The sequence below is a fragment of the Macrobrachium rosenbergii genome, chromosome 4, assembly GCF_040412425.1.
Source record: "Macrobrachium rosenbergii isolate ZJJX-2024 chromosome 4, ASM4041242v1, whole genome shotgun sequence".
Taxonomy (NCBI): Eukaryota; Metazoa; Arthropoda; class Malacostraca; order Decapoda; family Palaemonidae; genus Macrobrachium; species Macrobrachium rosenbergii.
The window spans coordinates 66,455,082-66,476,108 of NC_089744.1; the positions used below are offsets into that span (position 1 = coordinate 66,455,082).

A 21,027-nucleotide genomic window follows, 5' to 3' on the forward strand; every position below is an offset into this window, starting at 1 on the left:
GAGAGCTAAGGACATTTTTGAGTTAAATTAAAAATCTGTGGAGAGGTGTTACTGTAGTGCAATGAAAGCCAACTATGTAACATAGATCAAGACAGTATCCAAACTACCTATTCCCAAAAGCCGGAGAAGACAAGTGTATTTGAACGTCAGCACACTTAAAATATGCCACTCAACTGGTAAGTCTCTCTGTTTATCAGTTCTAATCCGGGCTGTGCAATATTGTACTTGCCCTTATATACTCAGAAGCTCAGAACATTTCCTCTTTTAAGATTGGCATTTTGCGACTTTGGGGTTAGACTTTCTCCTCTACTGTATTTTACAAGTTCAGTTCTTATACCTCTATATGGAATGGGTAATACGCTGTCCATACCTCCAGAATAAATTCTGTTTTTCCATAGTCCTTTTGGTGGCTTGGTACGGTGCAGCTGCGCATCTTTTGAAATGATCAAAATCAACAGATGCAATAGTTGCGGCAATAACCATTTTATTTGGAGAAAAATTACACATGGAATTATAATGACCCAACAGTGCAAGTGATGCTATATTTTCTTTAACGAGGGAAGACTGAGTGCAATGGTTAAAACATTCGAATCATGGGAACTACAGTTACGTAAAAACAATGTTGAAAACATGAAAAAATTGATTAAGAAAATCCAGAGTTCATAACATTGTAATTGGCATTTAGTGAAGTAAGAGGCTAAGCTGAAATGGAAACTTGAGAGTAACGTTATGAAAATTGGTTGTGAAGAAGAATTTATACGAAATGAACAGCTTTCCCAAGTCAGGCTGCTCTCTCGAGAGCGAGGAATAAGACAGTAACAATTAGGCTATATAGGAAAAGAAGAGAAGGGTCATTAAAACGATACAAAGGTACGAGGAAGTTTAAAATAGAATGCCAAGAATAGGGAGAAAGGGGTAGGAAGGTTAAAAAAAACACACATACACATTTGAAGAGCATTTTAAATTAGCTTTGGAAGGTCAGCTTTAAAATCACCTAACGATAACCCTTCTTATTAAAAAAGCACACAATTTTTTACGGATTTTAAGTCTTCAGAAAAATCAACCACATTTCGGTAGAGCATCCTTTCAGTTATTCTTGCAAGACGCGGAAAAGAGATTTTGGTGTCCTGATTGCGGGGGGAGGTTGAGGGTAATGTAATGGCGAACTGGCTTGGTTTAGAATTTTAGTTCTCCCACCACGGTCCTTTTGTTTTATTATTTTCAAAGCCATTCAGTGCCAGATTCGGGACAAGGATAAGAACAATATTGATATGAACAATATTCGTGTGTAGTGTAATTCCCTGGTGAGTGTGGAGTTGTGATAATATTGCTATTAGAATAATGATGATAATAACAAAGATGATTATAATGCATATTATCGAGATAGTTGTTATATATATATATATATATATATATATATATATATATATATATATATATATATACATATATATGTGTGTGTGCATATATATATATTATCTATGCATACATATATATACATATCCTATGTATATATGTATATATATATACATATTGATATGTATATATATTGGTATGTATATATATATATATATATATATATATATATATATATATATATATATATATATATATATATTATATATATATATAAATAAATAAAATTCAAGAAACAGAATCAGGCAGTGCTTTAAGCCTAGTTTCAAAAGTATTACACAAAAACTCAGCTATTTTTAGATTATTTGGAGCATTGGAGGATGTCTCAAACATCGGGATGACTGACCAACGATGCCAAGTCATGCTCGTAGACTTGATATATTATGTTCCTTTGGCAATCTTGTAACTTTCAAGATCTGATCATTCTGCAAACAACAGTTACTTGCTAAAAAAACGCTTACGAGAAAAAAAAAACCGAGATGAATAATCTTGGAGGATGCTTTCAGACATTCCTCTGGATCATCTCTCGTTATCTTTGCATCATTTTTCGCTCGTCCGTGAAGCAGTGGCTTCTTCCTCTTTGATCAGTGAAGTTAAGCAATGTTTTGGCTGGCCGCTGCTTGACTGATCACCACGGAAACCTTTAGTCCATGGGCCATAAGTTCCTTGGACATAGGCTACTTGGACAGGGAATGTGGCTAGTAATTTCACCTCCTTAATACTAGCTGAAAATGTGTAAAGTTATACCTTCCTGCATCATACCTGTGAAGAGAATAAGTGTGTAATATAAGTATGTATGCCTGTATACACACACACACACACACACACACACACACATATATATATATATATATATATATATATATATATATATATATATATATATATATATATATATATATATATATATGACATTTTATAAATATTAGGCTTTTCATGTAACATGGTTTCAGAGAAAACCATTGTTCAATTAGATTTGAACCATCATGCAAATTTATTCGTGAAAATTCATCTTTTCATAGGCCCACGCACGAGGTTTATGAGCAGTTCATCAAGCCCTTTTACTCCTGCAGCACTACCCACCTGTATCTTGTATGTGGTACTTCTTCGTTTCCAGGAGTTTTAAGCTCTTTCGTTCCAGTGCTCCTCCCCCATATGTCTAACAACCTCTTATTTGCTTTCATCAGCCCCTTAATGTCCTTATTTTACCTTGCTGCATTTATTCCTTTTTCCTACGCTTCAGTGCGTCATCACCCACTGTACCTGTGACCCCCATCCTTGAGTTTTGCCTTTTCCAAATAGTTAGGCCTAAAGGTCTTCCACTTCACAGTGTTCAGTCTTAGCTCTCTTAAATGCCAATTTGGTTAATGTCTCACTAGATTCATTTATCTCAGTTGCAACATATCCATACTTTCTACTCTTGCTCTCAAATGTAAAGGCAGATTTTCCTAATTAAACTTGATCAGTTATACCTCCAGCCGCTGCTCTTCATTAGGTTATACCCACCGGCTTGTTCTTTCATGCATTCTATACTAACACTGTCTAGCAAACTTTTCCTTATCTCTTTTACTTCCCTCATATGCTAATGATTTTCTTCCTTTGGAATTTTATATTTCTAACAATCAAACCCCATTTCGAACACATTTTCAGGAACCTTCCTCTCCAATCTAATTTATTCCCAGTACACATACCAACAACACCATCTCTTTCCCACACCTGTGTATCATTCACTTTTACATTCTATTCTAATGTGAACAAAGTTTTTAAAGTCATTCCAATGGATGCATTTCCATTCATGCAAACTTATTCCCCTTCATTTCAAGAATTGTCTAATTTTTTTATGTTGCACTTTATTTTTTTTTTTATTTTTTTTTCTTGGTTCACCCTTTGGCTTTCCACGATTATTAGTATTATATATTTTGCTTGTTTTTTTTTAAGTCAGTTTGAGGAAACTTACGTAAGGTAATTGAGAAGAACTGTTTGGCCTTGTGAGTGTGCTTTAATTTACGAGGAATCTTCCCACATTCTTTTGGTAAAGCAACAATCAGTGATTCCGAAATTCCTTAAATGCACAGACGATTTCTCGATATAATGGCTGATAAACTAAAGTTCCCTGTGATATACCACCTCTCGGTGGTTTGTAATTTTCCAAACGTGGATGTCTAAATCTCAGCATCACTTGAATCATAAATTCCTCTTTGATTTTGGGAAGAAGCGGATTTATGCGTATGAGCAAAGGGGAAAATGGCATAAGGAAAGAATGTTTACATCGGTGAACTGGAATGCTTGAATTTGAGCAGCGTGAAGATAGTTTTTTTTTTTTTAGATAATAGAATAAAAGCTCAAAAGAGATGCGTAGCTCAAAAGCAAGTATCTCCTGGGCTAGGGTTGTTGAGCTAAGTAAGCATTCTGTAAAATTCCTGAAATATCTCAGATCCCACTGAGGATTTCAATACGCATGCTACTCTTATAAGACCCTCATAAAACCCATCAAAATACGGGGAATCTCAGGAATGACGAAACATTACAAGAGATGATTAACAAATATCAAACGGCAAAGCAACTCACTCTTCCAGTGGATGAGTTACCAACAGTTGGCGGCCATAAACATCACTGGCATGAGAAGCAATACTCCATTTACGAGAAGTATGTAGTGTAACTTGATTGGTTGTGTTTGAGATGACTATTAATGTTAACTTGACGCCGACGTTGGTTTCACAACAGTGACATTATCGTGGACACAGGCCTGGACGTCATCTGCTGGAAGAATGACGTATGCAAATGGTGTTACCGTCGTAAATCTTGTGACACACCAAAGACCGGGATCACGTAATAGTTTATTATTGTGAGAAAGCATCAGTCGATAAAAGCGGTTGTTTCGACTCATTGCCAATGTAGGCAAGTAGGGAAAGAAATTATCTGAATAGGATGAGAAACTATTACGAAGAATGTTCGTAGGTCACAGGTGCATTATGTTTCTTTTGTGTATACTAGATATTTTGATTGTAAAAAAATCGGGACATCCAGACAAACACGTCGCTTCGAGTACAACGCTGAAAAAAATTTTTCCGCCTGAAATTTACATTAATGAAAGACACATCAGCAATCATAACCATTACTACTTGGGTAATGAATTGACGTTAGAGTAGAATGCCACCCTAATATCCTACTAATAATATAGCTTATATTATTGCCATATCAGTTTATATGATAGCAAGCTTGCAAATTAAGGAGAACTTTCACTAAGATGCATAACCAGATTAAGTACTGTACCCGAAAACATGAACTGTTTTCCGTGTTTATTCACTGGAAACGTAATCCATCTCTCTCTGTTTATCTCATTCCTGCTAACAAGACGAAAATCTGTTAATGTAATTCGGGTGGTGTAATCTGAAGACGAGCTTAAAAAGTTAGGTGGATGAGGATGCCCTATATTTTTAAATGTCGTTTAGGCTACACATACCTACGTCCAAGCTTATGCATGTAAGACCACACACTATTTTAGAGCAGCCAAAGTTTTCACCAGTTTTATCTCAGTTTTAAGAAAATGTTTCGAGAAAGGAGGTACGAAATTTGGTGGTGAAATTCACTGTGATTCCCTCCACATTTAGGGACTATTTATAGCGATAAAAAATATTTTTTACAGAATTCAGGGTTTCATAAAAGGCTGCACAGGAATATTATTGATTTAATATTTCTGTCGAACTTTCTTGACTAATTACCTCTTCTAGGCAGTTGCAGGGAGGTAATGCTTTCAGTTGATTAATTGCGCGTGTCTTGGCGCTAAAGCTATATCTCGGGAAAGAAGGAATGGACTTTGATGAATCTGGGTGAAAAGGCTCATCAGATGACTCCTTCAGACTTTTAACGTTTGGTGACTGGTAGTGAAGATTTGATGATTTGTCGCCACGAAAATCCTTTCCCTTATTATAAAGCGCAAGTATTTTCGTAGATATTGTTCAGTCATTCTGGTGGAATAATATATGGACATTTGAATAAAAAAAAAAAAAAGAAAATTGACGTCAAATTTCAGACTTAGCCTCTTTTTAAGGAGATGGGAATTGGATGGCTCTGGAAGTATGCTATTTCCTGATCGTCCTTATTGAGAAAAGAATTAATAAAGGCTATAGTGTCCATGAAATACGCACAAATATAGTTGCCCTCTGAGCTCATCACCGTAGGCATTAGCTGCCTTTATATAGGAATAAAATAAAAGAAAATTTAAATTATAGGTTTAAAAGGGCAAAGGTCTCCTAAATGGTTAACACTATAGTTCACTATTGTTCACAGCTTATGTAGAAGAAAGTCTGATGTTTAAAAATGTGTTGACAGAAACAAAATGAGAAAAATTACCATCAATTTCTCTGAGTCATGTTTGAGATAATATTTGGGGGCAAGAGGAAAAAAACTGTCTCTCGATAGTTCAGATGCAAATTTTGTTATGAGAGCTGGACCGTTGTTACAATCTGGAATTCAGTAATACAAGGTGTTCTCAAATAAGTCGTCTAAGCAGGATCGAATGGTTGGCAATGCGCCTCTTCCAAAACCTCAGCCATCACAGTGAGGCCTTTAGCACACACGTTTAAGGAACTTATATTGAGGTCCGTAATTGACTAGGGGTATCCAGTCTCTCCTTTTTGGTACAGCCGCCTCTATCGATGGAAAGGTAAATCAAGACAGCCAAAGAATTGGGCAGCTGTGCGTTGTGCCAGGGTAGGCTGTTATGTTTGTTTCTTCGATATTTATCGTCTTCTTCGAATGCTCTTGGTAGTCAGGGTGAAAATAATTTGGAAATCATTTTTTTTTCTTTGAAACCTTTTAATTTTGCTTGGTGGATCCACTAATGCCCCTTTTGTTTTAGGAGAACCCTTCTGGCAAGGCAGTGCACCTGTCCCCAACTAAAGAAAGCTCACTAGTTGTAAACGTTGCCCAAGGGAGACCCAGATCTAACAAGGCACCTGAAGTCCATTGAAGGTTAGGCAACATTGAGTCTATTCCAGTTTCAACAGCAGTCTTAGATAAATAAAGTTATCCGTCAGTTACCCGCTAACCGCACAGTGGGTGTAATGAGCCAATCAGTCAACTTCTACTGCTGTATTTGGTGATCAATAAATTTCCTTTTACTTTCTTTATTTGTTGGTCATGAGTGGTCAGTCACATTTCTTTGGTCCACTTTTCACTTTGCCTTTCTTTACTTCCAAAACTAAGTTGCTCAATACTATCATTTGTTCATTTGAATATTTCCATAGAAAGCTTAAATTTTTAATTTTATTTCTCCTCTAACGAATAAACTGACACATGCCAAAATAGGACGGACCCAATTCTTCAGTATGGGAAAAAATTATTCGAAGAATTTTCTCATGAGATGGCAGACCAGCCTCTTAAAATAAGGTCATAAAACTCTAAAGAATTTTATGCTTATTTATTACTCCTTCTGTGAATATAGCCTAAGGTGGTGAACGGAAAGTCATATCGGGAGCTATTTTCTCAAGGGAGATTATTCTGGTACAGGGCTCTTTAAATTGTCTCTCCACGCTGAACAAACTCATCTGAATCACGAAGATTCGCAATGATGAAGATGAATCTGCTGGCGACTGGATATCTTTGTCGGCTTCGGTTCTAGGCTATGATTCTATTAATCATTCTGGATTACCTGGATTGTATTCCTTCTACAGTAAGAGATTACTTTCAAAATCCGTTAGTCCGGCTTTCGTTGGTATAGGCCCTAAAAAAAAGATTATATCCGGTGCTCTGACCTACTTTTCCCTTTCATTATGTTTGCTGATTGGTTGAAAACACGTGAACATTTGTAGTAAAATATCAAGCCTGTTATGTTCAAGGTACCGCACATTAAATATTCCGTTTTCTCCAGTCTTGAATTAAGGTCCCTTTAGTGCATTCACCTACTGTCGCTCCTCTCTGAGCTAGTTCTTAAAAAAGTCTTTAACTTTTGCAGTTCCTCTCTGCAGCCACAAGTGACATCACACTTTCTTGATGAAATATTTTTCTTAATTCTGAGTCTTTGGGAGAACTTATGAGCTGATGACTGTAATTTGATCATTAGATGGAGAATCTTTTTTATTTACTGACCTTATATAAAAGATACATTTATTTTGAATTACATCTCTTAATCTTGGTGTCAAGTAAACCGACGATTCTACAGTTTCTTGGCGTTTTGTTAGTCTTTTTAGCCAAAATCGCTATTTTGATTGAAAAGTATTTGAATAGTCTTAATCAGTCATACTGATCACCAAGTTCCTTCTCTCTCTCTCTCTCTCTCTCTCTCTCTCTCTCTCTCTCTCTCTCTCTCTCTCTCTCTCTCTCTCGGGGGGAGAAGATTTTTCTGTAATATTTCTGTTTTCTGTGAGCGGTATTTTAGAAGATAAACACACACTTAGATGAACATAAGTTTGATACATTTCTTCTGATATATCGTAACTAACGTTAGGAATGTTTTCCTTAGTTTTAAATTCATTATCAGTTTTCCCGTCTCCTTTCTTAAGGCTCAGTGTTTGGTTTGGGGGAAACGAAACAAAGTTTACATTTGTCACAGCAAAGAGGCGAATGAATAAACAGGAATTATATCTGGAATCTCTCCTACGAACGTCAAACTTTAATCCAGTAAAGGCAGCACACACGAATGACCGGATCCAGTCTCCCGTAAATTCACGCAACTGATCATTTCGTTCTCGCAACACACAATCAAGTGTTGCCAGACGGGTGTTTCGAATGGTTAAGCTCACGAGTAACATCACTGGACCATTGCTGCGGCGGTCAAGTAATTGTGCCTGAAGAAGAAGATCACTGATATTTCCTCCTGGGAAAATGAGGTTCTTTCTCCCGGTTATCAGTAGTGAAAGCTCGTGTTATGCCTGTAATATGCAACTTCATTTAGCTCCTTAGAAAACAGACCGGCGATGATGATTGTATTTGGTATGCTTTCTCCTTTCCGCATGCACAAAGAACGCACTGGACTTCCTGTGCGCAGAACATTCGAACGCACATACAGGCGATCAAGGAAAGCTTTAGACGAGTTCCGGAACATTGTATCGAGCCTCGGTTGTGCTAAGCAGCGAAACCTTATTATATATATATATATATATATATATATATATATATATATATATATATATATATATATGTGTGTGTGTGTGTGTGTGTGTGTGTGTGTGTGTATGTATGTATATATATATATATGAATTTATGCAAAAGAACAGGCAATAGAAACTTGCTCAAACAGACAAATGCATCTGCATGTGCATTTGCGATGGCAAGAGGATTCAGTTTTATTCTTAGTAGGCTAAGACTCTCATTTAACCAAATGTTCTTAGAAAAAGTTCCAAGGTGATTACCATTTATAAGTATCGTAGTCTACATTGCTCTTCTTACAGCTTTGTAAAGCTTTCAACAATTGGCTGGAAAGGCGCTAGGCGCGTTGCAGGTAAATGTGACGTTTAACTTGCTACCTTCTGCTAATCATAAGATTGTTACTTTGTACTCAATGCCATATTAAAGTCAATTTCTGGCGCTGAATCCAGTTTTCTGATTTTTGTCAAGTCTCTTCTTTTTTTTCATTACAGTAGGGCTACAACAGTGATTACAACCCAGTTGGGTAAAAGGGAGGGGCGGAAATGATGGGAAAGAATGGAAATGAAAGTATATCGTAAGTGGAGAGACTTGATTGAACTTTTGCTTCTTTTGATGATCACCGAACTCACTTGACTTTGTTGACCACCTGAGGCTTATTAATGGACTTACCTCTATTATTCTTTCTACACTCCCACGCACGCAAGCACACACACGCACATGCACACTCATACACACACACACACACACACACACATATATATATATATATATATATATATATATATATATATATATATATAGAGAGAGAGAGAGAGAGAGAGAGAGAGAGAGAGAGAGAGAGAGAGAGCGCAAGGTCTTAGGCACCGTAGGGGGATAGCGCCGTCAGTACACCTCATGCTATGCACTATAGGCATTACTTAAGGTTCTTTGGAGCGTCCCTTCGGCCTCTAGTTGCAACCTCTTCATTCCTTTTACTGTGCCTCCGTTCATATTCTCTTTCTTCCATCTTGCTCTCCACCCTCTCCTAAGACTAATGTTTCATAGTGCAACTGCGAGGTTTTCCTCTCGTTATACCTTTAAAACTTTTTACTCTCAGTTTCTCTTTCAGCGCTGAATGACCTCATAGGTCCCAGCCCTTTGGCTTTGGCCTAAATTTTATATTTCATTCCATTTCTTTCCGCAAGGTTTAGGTTCGATTAAAGGGCAAACTGAAATACGTTGGGCTTTTTTTTTTTTTTCAATCCATTGAGTCTCTGTTGGACGAATATGTGAATTATATGAAAAGGATGTTAGTCCACTGTGGTGGGTTATAAGGAGGGTGGAAGAAAGGTAGGGGGCAAGAAAGCACATCCCGTAAAAGTTAGATGAGAACCGGAAGGCTAATATACCCTCAGGAACTATTCATCCTAAGGGGGAAACACCCATCACTTTTGAAGTTTTCCTTGAAGGTATACTTGCATAAAAATTATGAAGATAATCGTACATTATCGGTCTTTTATTTTAATTCCCCATTTTTTTTGTCTCAGTTGTATGTTTTCCTATTACTCTATCTGGTATTGATTAAATATTTGGTTAATTGATGATGATATTGAAATTTTAAATCGGATCATGTAAAGTGCCTGTAGAGTCTTTGTTCGTGAACTTTGGTTCTTGCACTTTGTATTTTGTTTATTTGAGTCTGGTCTGGTGTTGTTATTCAACCATTATCCTTTCATTCACTAGAGTGTGTCCATTATCATTGAAATTGATTAATATAGTAAAAAAAAAACTAACCTCGGAAATCTTATTCTTTCGGTAATAAAGTAGAATTATATTTACTACAAATAAATATATTAACAACGAAATAAATTAAGACTGTAGTGTTGAGTCCAGAATAATACATACGTAAAGAAAAGTGCAACTACCTAAGTAAGACGACTGCTTTATATGTCAGCTGACACTCGCTAATTAATTGACCATGAAGGTATTTCAATGTACAAGAGGCATTATTGTGATCTAACAGTCTGAACCTGTTAAATATCAGGCCTGTCGAAATCTAACACCTGGGCCAGGGGTCACTAAACTACGGCCAAAGGGTCACATCCGTCCCGCCAGAAGTTTCCAGCCGGCCTGAAGCGACTCCAAATACAGAATTTTTTACAAACAATAAAGCGAAAATGTTTCCCTTCCTGTTTCCCCCAACAACGCCGTCGGACAGATGACTGGGAAATCCCGTCCGCCGTTCTCCGCCATTCCCATTAATCATGTGTAAAACTTCACGATTTGCTGGTTAAAACTGAAAACTATCATTGCCGTAATGGTGCAGTAAGCTACAAACTGAATTAACTTGACTTTCAGTTTATCCGAGTTGTTATACTGGCGAGCTTTCTTATGGCGCGCTTATTTTGTTCTGTTTTGTGTCAAATTTGGCAAATTGGCATTTGAGGCAAAGATTTGTGTAATTTCTGTAAAGCATACAAAATGACTTAAACAATGGCTTTGATTCTTTGGTCAAGACTCTTAGTAATGTTTGACATCGTCACTCATTTTATGATCACTTCTCAGAGTGAGCCAACATCATCATTTTTTTTTCATTGTCATACAGTAAAGTTCGTTTATAACGTACTGGCTTGTAACGAATTCAGGCTTATAATGAATGAAATCTATCTGGTATTGATTAAATATTTGGTTAATTGATGATGATATTGAAAATTTAAATCGGACCCAATTCAAATAAATGAACCAAAATTTGTAGGTATGTAACGAGTTATTTATTACGAAATCAGGTATATAACGAACTATTTTGTACGTCCCGGTGACAGCTTTATTAGTAAAAAATACCCGTTGTAACGAAGTGATAATTTTATTGTTAAACAAACACCAAACAATTGTTATCCCAGTGAGGCAGAAGAGGAAAAACCAGTCATATCAGACCGAGAATCACTCCAACTTATCGCAAAACTCCTACGAAATCTTGCAACAAAGAAAGACGTCCCCGACAGCACGTTCAACAGTCTGTTTGACGTGGAGACATTTTTTCAGAAATGCACCACTTCCTCCTCAGTACAGAAGTCCGAAACTTCTTTTTTTAACGTTTGTTGCTCGTTTTTTTATGTAATGCGTAATAAAAATGTTTTATATTAATATGCTGTGTTACTTTCTCATTTAAAGGTTTTAAATAAAGAAAAAACTGCAGACATAACATTAATTGTGTTTTAAACACTAAAATACATATCCGGTTCTTAAACTAACATTTGTTAGTTTAAGAAATCTTGATACACCTAGGAGGATCGATACTTTATCGTCTGGATTTCATTCTGTATCAAAACAAGGGAGGTCGTCCAACCATTTCAAGTATCTCCTTTTATAGCGAATGATGCCCGTAACGAATTGCAGACAACAAACCCCCTGGAATTTCTCTTTTGCTGTGAATCATACAATGGAGGTTATAAAAATTCTCCAAATTCAAACTGATCATCCACTTAAATTTTATGTATTCATTAATAATAGATGCCTTCGTACCAGAAAGTTTGGAAACCTCTGGCTATAGGCTCAAGAGAGAGTGAGACGCGCTCCTACTTGTTTAGCAGTTTTCCTGTTTGTCTGCCTCTAATTATCTACTCTCTCTCATTGCCCTTTCCGTTCTTTCCGTTTCATTATTTACTTTTTCCTATATCTACTACCACAGTTTTTTAGGAGATTTGTTCCAGCTGTAACCGAATTGTGGAACATTAAGGAATTATATATATATATATATATATATATATATATATATATATATATATATATATATATATATATATATATATATATATATATATATATATATATATATATATATATATATATATATATATATATATATATATATATATATATATATATATATCCATTTGTTTTTATAATGCAGTTGTTTTTATAATGCGTTCACACGCTTTTGTTATGTGCGATAGATTTTCCACTCATCTACGTACTTGAATGTATGTTGATGTCAGTTAGTATGTATAACATATATAAACTTATGTTTTATGTGTTTATTTTTCGTTTTACAGTCATATTAATTTTTGATATGTAATTATAGGCTGTATGCAGCACAGAACTTCCTGTTATGTGAAAGAAAAATCATCGAAAAATCCATTTTCGTCTTCTAAGAAAAATAAAATGATTTTTGTACAAATGCCTGTCGCCGACTCCCCCGTCCTGCCAGAGGTATGTCAGCTAATGATCTGATTGGGCAAATGTCATGTGGCCCAGTGCCCGTTTGGCCAGAGGTCATGTGGACCAATGCCCGTTTGGCCATAGGTCATGTGGACCAATGCCCGTTTGGCGATATCATCTCCTTCCAGATTTTCCGCAAACTACATTCCCATTCACCAGTGGGATTTTATTAATATTGTTCATAAATTACTTTTTGTAAAATGACGAACCAAAGTCGATAATCGTGAAGAGAAAATCATTGGTTGGGCCAAATGGATTCACGTTTGTCTGAAGTAATTACTTACTAAATTCACCGGCAAACCACAAGAGGCAATAAAAAATGATTGACATCTCTTCGGGCTGATAATGATGATAGTCAGCGACCACGAGAAGAGGCTGTGCTTTGGATCTCAGATAGGAAATTTTGTTTATGTGTATGAGAGAGAGAGAGAGAGAGAGAGAGAGAGAGAGAGAGAGAGAGAGAGAGAGAGAGAGAGAGTTAAAATAAGTTAAATTCAAACTGCAGTTTGGTTTCAGAAAAAATGGTAATCTCTTCTTTCGGAAGACCGTATTTTTATTAATTTACAATATATATATATATATATATATATATATATATATATATATATATATATATATATATATATTATATATATATATATATATATATATATATATATTATATATATATGTATGTAAATATATATGTATATATAATGTATCTTCTTCTTCTTTCGACCTTATTAGTCCCACTGTATAGCAGGGTCGGCTGCTGGAGTCAACTTTCTCCATCTATTTCTATTTCTAGCATCTTCTTCCCCAAGTCCCACCTCACCCATATCCCCCTCACCTCATCCATCCATCTGATCGGTTGACACCTCACACTCTTTCCCCCCGTCACTGGCATGTTCTTAGCTCTCTTGATTGGTTCCACCTCCTCTCTTCTTATTACGTGGCCATAGTATCTCAAACGAGCTTCCCTAGCCTTCTCCTTTTCATTATATATACCACGCATTCTTCTTATATCTTGACTCTCCCTCCTTTCTAGTAGTGATATTCCAGCAGTCCATCTCACCATCCTCATCTCGATTCTTTCCAACAGTCCCTCCTCTTTTATTCTTAAGTGCCCAGGTTTCTGCCCCATGTAATAGTACGGGCCTGATAACTATCTTATAAATCTTCATTTTGAGCTTTAATGGCATTTTCTTGTCTAAAACAACTCCACTTACTTTTCTCCATATGCGCCATGCTTCTTTCACTCTCTGTCTCACTTCTTTCTCACTACCTCCCTCTTCTGTTATTATTGATTCCAAATAGTTAAACTCATGTATATATAATATATATATATAAGCACATGTCAATATATAAATACTTGTATATAGATAAATATAATATATATATATATATATATATATATATATATATATATATATATATATATATATATATATATATATATATATATATATATATATATATATATATATATATATATATATATATATATATATATGAAATCTACTGGTCACTTTTTACCAGATACAGCTCTAATATATATATATATCTGAAAACGACAAGTACATGTATGTATGAGAGGCATAGACTTTCATCCTTCTCGTGGTCAGGTGGACAGTGGTACCTCGTTCTCATTAGTGGACCCGGGTTCGTTTCCCGCTACAGGGCATCAGAATTTCTTCATATTTCTTGCACTTGGATCTTAAGGCTTTGTAGTGACAAGCGTATCGAAAAAAAAGGGAAGAATTCGAGAGAGAGTTAAGAGGGCATTTAGGCTATTACATTTACACATTATACTATATATATATATATATATATATATATATATATATATATATATATATATATATATATATATATATATATATATATATATATATATATATATATATATATATATATATATATGTATATATATATATATATATATATATATATATATATATATATATATATAAAGGCAATGTCACGAAGGAAAGAGAAACTATGGAGCACTGCAAGGTCTTTCGACTCACGTCCTTTACTTAGCAGACTGCTAAGTAAAGGACTATAAGTCGAAAGGCTTTGCAGTACTCCATTGTTTCTCTTTCCTTCGTAACATTGCCTTTATTTATATATTCATCACTTTCCATATTTTCGTGATTCAGTTATACATATATATTTATATATATATATATATATATATATATATATATATATATATTTATTTATTTATTTATTCATGTATTATGTGCATACATGGCTGTATGTCATTAATTTTGTATGCAGCAGGTTTTTATTTAAAATATTAAGTCACTAGTAATTCATTATTGTTAATTTTACTATATCTTCGGAGAAGATGTCCATCTTGGGGGATTTATGGTGATAAGTTTACCTTCCCTGACCAGGATTCGATCGCATGACATTAAAGTTTGCTCTAAAAATCATGGCTTCGAATCCCTGTCAAAGTAGTTCCTCTTATCAAAATAAATTCTTTTGAGAGTAAGATATTTTCAAGGTTTAATGTATGCAATAGAAATAAAATATAACATTATACTCTCTCTCTCTCTCTCTCTCTCTCTCTCTCTCTCTCTCTCTCTCTCTCTCTCTCTCTCTCTCTCTCTCTCTCTCTCTCTCTCTCTCAGTCGTGATATTTCCGAAAAAGGAAGAACAGATTCATTTTATCATTGTCTATGGAATTTCATAACTGAAATTCATTTAACTCGTAGGCGATTACATTCAAATAAGAGGAAGGATTTTCGAATCAAGCGAAAAGTCATTTTTTATTAGCACTAATGCTCCGGAGGCTGCATATTTTGAGAGAAAATTTGGTAGAAATCTGAATTAGAACTTATGCTGCTACCAGTATGACTACATAAGGACTCTTATTGCTTGTCATCCTTTTGAGTGAAACCATTCTCTCCTTTTTATTCTTCGGATGCTGATGAGCCTCAAGTCTGTTGTCATTGGAAATGACTTTTAGTTTTTGGCTTTCCTGTGACACTTGGGGGTCTCCTCGTTAACTCATGAGGCCTTGAGATTTCTTGTCATGAGGTTTCTGAGATAAGAAGAGATTTGATGCTTCAAAGTGAGTGGCTTTAAAACTGAAGCCGTAAGTTTATTTTTTTCTAGCCAATCACTATTTGATATCACGGAGGGGTTTGAGTGTCATGGCGCAATATATTTGGGCTGCAAGTGAATTTCTAACATTTTCATGTGGTGCAAGCTACTGACGAAAATCAGATGAATCTTATAGACTTGATAATTTGTTACCTTCCGAAAATCTTCAACAGTTCTGGACTTAGGTTGTTGTTATCTTCTGTGGCGTAAGAGTTACCATTCTAGAAGTAAGCAAGATTGATTTACAGTAGGGAACCTATGGACATTTATAAACACTTGTAAAGCAGTCATGCAAAATAGCAATTTAAAAATGCTGGAGTAAAAAATCCTTAAAAAATCCGTACCTTGTAAAAATGTGAGTTTGAGTGTTCTTGCTTTTTCTTGGTCGTTCTTTCTTTATTTTTTTCCTCTGATTGGTGTTTCAATGTTAGGTCATCCTCATCTACTTCTAGGGCAGGGTTTGTTGCTACTTACGTCAGCAAAGGTACAGTGCCAGGTTTTATTATCGGATTATAACAAATCTAAACTGTTTAAGGGTCACATTTGCTCAACATGTCTGAAGATAGTCAATTTAAGGCAAACAGACGAGATCGGAACTGTTTTTAGGGAATTATTTTTTATCTTCTTGAAAGGGGGTGACAAAAGTGGCTTATCATATACCGTACTGACTGACAGGAATAGTTTCCAGCCTTAAAACTGTTCTAAAGATGCTCACTGTTGGAAGCACAAAATGGGTGACCAGGTGCCTCTGAACCCACAGTTAAGGAGATTTAGTAATTAATCGGGACTTTTCGTAACGAAAGTGGCCATTATTTAGAGGCTGATTCGACTTCTCACTTGAGGGGAGTGGAAGGAATAGTTCGAATATGGTATTTTGGAGAGTATGATGGACGGGAAAAAAATGATGATTCAACTTTAGATCATTTTGATAAAATGGGAACACAATTTGAAAAATTATGTCACACAGTAAAAAAAAAAACTACTTAAACCATAAAATTTCTCAAGATTCGTTCCTGGAGAATTCCCATCAATCGTCAGAACTCTATTTGTTGGCTCACACGTCGTCCATAATGGCTTTTCTAGTCAGGTTCCCTTCAGTTAATTCCGATATCTGAGCAGGGTGGATTATTACCAATGCATCAAACCAACGAATTTCACGTAGTTTCTGTGATAAGAAATTATGAAGCAATAAACTCGAAGTTATTTTTAAATTATAAGAGAAAAATAAACCGTCCATCGATATTTTTGTTCCAAGAATGTGCCAGAGTTCACACACTTCATCATTATCGACTGATGCAAGTGGATGAACATTACTTTTGAAAAGTGTTGTTGTCGAGATTGAAAATTGGATCTTCATGAACATTTTCTGTTATTAGGATTCATTCTACTTGATATAATTATTGATTTTTTATCACTATATTCTGGGGTATTTCTATGCAACTCAGTATATATATATATATATATATATATATATATATATATATATATATATATATATATATATATATATATATATATATGTATACATGTACTATATATATACTGTATGTATATATATGTATATACATATACATATATGTATATATGTATATATATATATATATATATATATATATATATGTATGTATTATCCTAAATGATGTAAAATCTAAAGATCATGATATTAGTATTACCTTATTTTGCCGTAGGAGAATTGCTTTATCTCTAGGTATGTACACCACATAAATCTTGAAGTTAGACTACATAGCCTAACTGCTACAAGGATCAGTTTTCATAGAACAGTAGAAACCACAACTAAAGCTTCTTTGCAGTGCTTACTCGTTAAATCATTATTTAAAGCAATTTTGATGTTTGAATTTCATCTTGTTATTTGTCGCAAAGGCTTTCTCATTCTTCTTCCTGTGGTTTTAATCCTTTTGACGTCGGATTTTTTCGTAAACTTGCACAGTCGTTTCTTAACAAATACTGCGTAACCCTCCAATGTATATGAAAAAATACGAAAATATTTAATCTCCAAGCTGAGTATTAATGTTATTTCCAAACTGTATTGTGAGAGATTTGTTCTGTTGAAAGCAGATTTCGACATTATGATGTTGATCGTCTTTACCTGAGAGAAAAAAATCGACGTTCTCTTTCCATTTTCCTTGCTAAGCCAATTTTAAGGCTTACGTAGTATTTCTACGTGTATAAACGCGGTTATTTTACGAAATAATTCTAGCGTTTTAATGGCTCTGTACACTAGCCTGTAGAGGGCTAAATTATTCTGTGCCCCAGCCTCTTTATCATCACAGGATCAGAAATTAATTACTGTTTATAATTTCGCATAGGTCGTTTTCTTCACTAGTGTATATCATTAAGATGGCTTATTTACATTCTTTCAACCATCGGCAGTGATCAGCATTGAGGTAGGAGCAACCAAATTAAGATAAAATTTCTGTATTACTTTTGCTGTATGGGCTTTACCTCACAAATCGTGCTGGACCACAGAAAAACGACATTCATCTGACACCTAGTTTTGTCTCAGCAGCGCGAGAGTTATTTATTTTCTCGCCTTAACAAACTGCCTACCCATTTCACGGCTTAGATTAACAAGGGCACACGGGTTTTTAAGGAAACGCGCCCAATCGAATTTCTCGAGAGAGAGAGAGAGAGAGAGAGAGAGAGAGAGAGAGAGAGAGAGGTTGTGATTTAATTCGTGACTAAATCTTACGCGAGATTCATTTGCAGACAAACATCAAAATCTGCAGAGTCACAAGGCGGTTTCGACAAGTCACCGGAGAATCAGTATCTCAGCCGTAACTGACATTTCCGCTTCCGTTACTCTGTTTTCTAATATTGGCGTTGGTGGTCTGTGTGCGTCTTCCCTTGGAATACGATGATGATGGTGGTAACGATGGTAAAGATGATGGGCACAGGGACATAACGCACCACCTGAGCAACCTACTACGTCATGAAACATGTAATACATCGATCTGGTTGAACTGAGTTATTTTACCATTTTGTTTTTTAATTTTTTTAAAGGGTCTGTTTCGTATCCGGTGGTTTTATTCAAGTTTTTTTTTTTTTTTAAGATTAGCCCATATCCGGTAGTTTTTTCTGGTTATCTTCAATTTCGGTTGTGTCTGGCAAATTTTCCTTGTATTTATGTAGTTTTTTTTTTTCTGGGTGTTTTCTTTCAGTTCCCTTATTTTATTAACTTTCTGGCTGTATTCTTTTGGTTGTTTTCTTTTATTTATTTTCCTCGTTGCATTATTTGGTCTTCCTTACCAGGATTTTCTGATTTCGCGGATGTCGATATTTCGAGTTTTTTTTTTTTCCTTGCAGCTTTCCACTTGCTCACCCTTTCTTAGCTTCCTCAATTTCTCAATATGTTTTGAGTGTTTTCGGCACCAAGTAATTATATCAGATTCGGGAACAAACTCAGATTGATACCCGTCTCGGCTAAAACTCAAAAATTGCTTTGCCTTCAGCATATCCGGTACGTGAATTAAGTGTTGGAATTGCACTTTATAAAATAAATGTTCTGGATTTTACTAGTTTTATTTTCAGTTGCTGCTGTCCTCTTCGTAGGATTGACATTATATATACATATATATATATATATATATATATATATATATATATATATATATATATATGTACTGTATATATATACACACATATAGTATATACATTTATAAATGTTTATATATATATACATACATACATACACATATATACTGTATATATATATATATATATATATATATATATATATATATATATATATATATATATATATATATATATATATATATATATATATATATATATATATATATATATATATATATGCGTGTCTGTATGGCTGTGTCCTGTTTACCGATAGAGAGCTTTAAAATACAAAAGTAAGTCCTTACCTTTCTGAAAGAGATGCAGCAAGTTTTTGTAACTTTGCAAAAGCTCATCATTAACCTCTGCTGTTGGCTTTATAAACGGCTTATTTAGTTTCTTTTTTTTTGATTCCCACTTATTCATACATTCGAACGGCGTTGCTGTGTTCTTCCTTTGAATTAGTGCAAAGTGTTCACTGCCCATTCAAATAGCCTATATGCTGCGAAACGTCACAACTTACTTTTTCTTATTCTGGTCAAATGATTTAGTAGAACAATAGCTGTAAATCACAAAGCCCGCGAAACTAGAAGATACGTGTTGCGCAACTATTGCCGTAATAATGCCTGTTTTATCAGTCTTAGGTTCTATAGATGGATGCAGTTAACATAAAACTTGACCTCTGAGAATGTGAGAAATAGCACATAAAGTTAACGGTTTTCGGTATAATGAGAAAGGTCGGGGTTTGGATTTTACGAAAATGAGTCGGCGTTACGATCATCATCGACGTTCAATTTGTGTGGGGTGTTGCTGTGCGCGCGCGCGCGCGTGTTTGTGTGTGTGTGTGTGTGTGTGTGTGTGTGTGTGTGTGTGTGTGTGTAAAAGGGAGAAAGGAAAAAATTATCATACTGCTGAAGTTCATCCGGTAAGGTGCAGCAAGTCAGCGATCAGCGGAAATAAGAAACAGAGATTACAACTTCACAGAACGGAAGCTCTGCACTGTGATAGGTATCTTGCATCCATGGAGAACGGCGATTTCTTTATTACTTAGCCAGCGGTGCGTTCATTTTTTTTCCTTTATGCATTTGAAAGGAAGAAGATTAATAGAGGAGCTTAAGCTAGACATGACTTGGAGATGATTACATAAGCATATTGATATATATCTAAGGGGGAGAGTGATGAAGCAAGTCTCCGAAGTGCTCCGATGCGCTCCGTGGTGTTTGTGGTTATTTGAAGTACTGATATGGAGGTTATAATCATTCACCCGTCAAGTCCTTTGGAGTCAAATTCTGCAGTAGCCTACTTTATTTTTATAGATTATCGCCTTTTACATAAAACTTCTGTTACGTTCCTGTGCTGGTAAGCAACACAGAGTTCGAAATATTTTACCACCTAACAATTCAGGAAGATGAGTATTAGTGACCGCTAACGAATGATATTACTGTAGAGATGGGAATCTCTGATAGGACGAGGTTTTTCGTCCCCAAGATGACTGAATGGTATACATTTTTGATCATTCGTAAGATTTATTAATGATGCAAAAGGATAATAGTAATTTTCATCCTAATGTCTTAACTAGTTACTGGGGGTCTCAATTAAGTTTTGCACTCGTCTCCGAAATATTTGTCATTTTGTTGTATA

The 21,027-nt window shown here is 35.2% G+C and overlaps 1 protein-coding gene across 1 annotated transcript in view; it reads right to left on the reverse strand.

Moving 5' to 3' along the window:
* The window catches only part of LOC136837912 (AT-rich interactive domain-containing protein 1A-like), a 51,526-nt gene that overhangs the window by 29,890 nt on the left and 609 nt on the right, over positions 1 to 21,027 (reverse strand). The window lies entirely within an intron of this gene.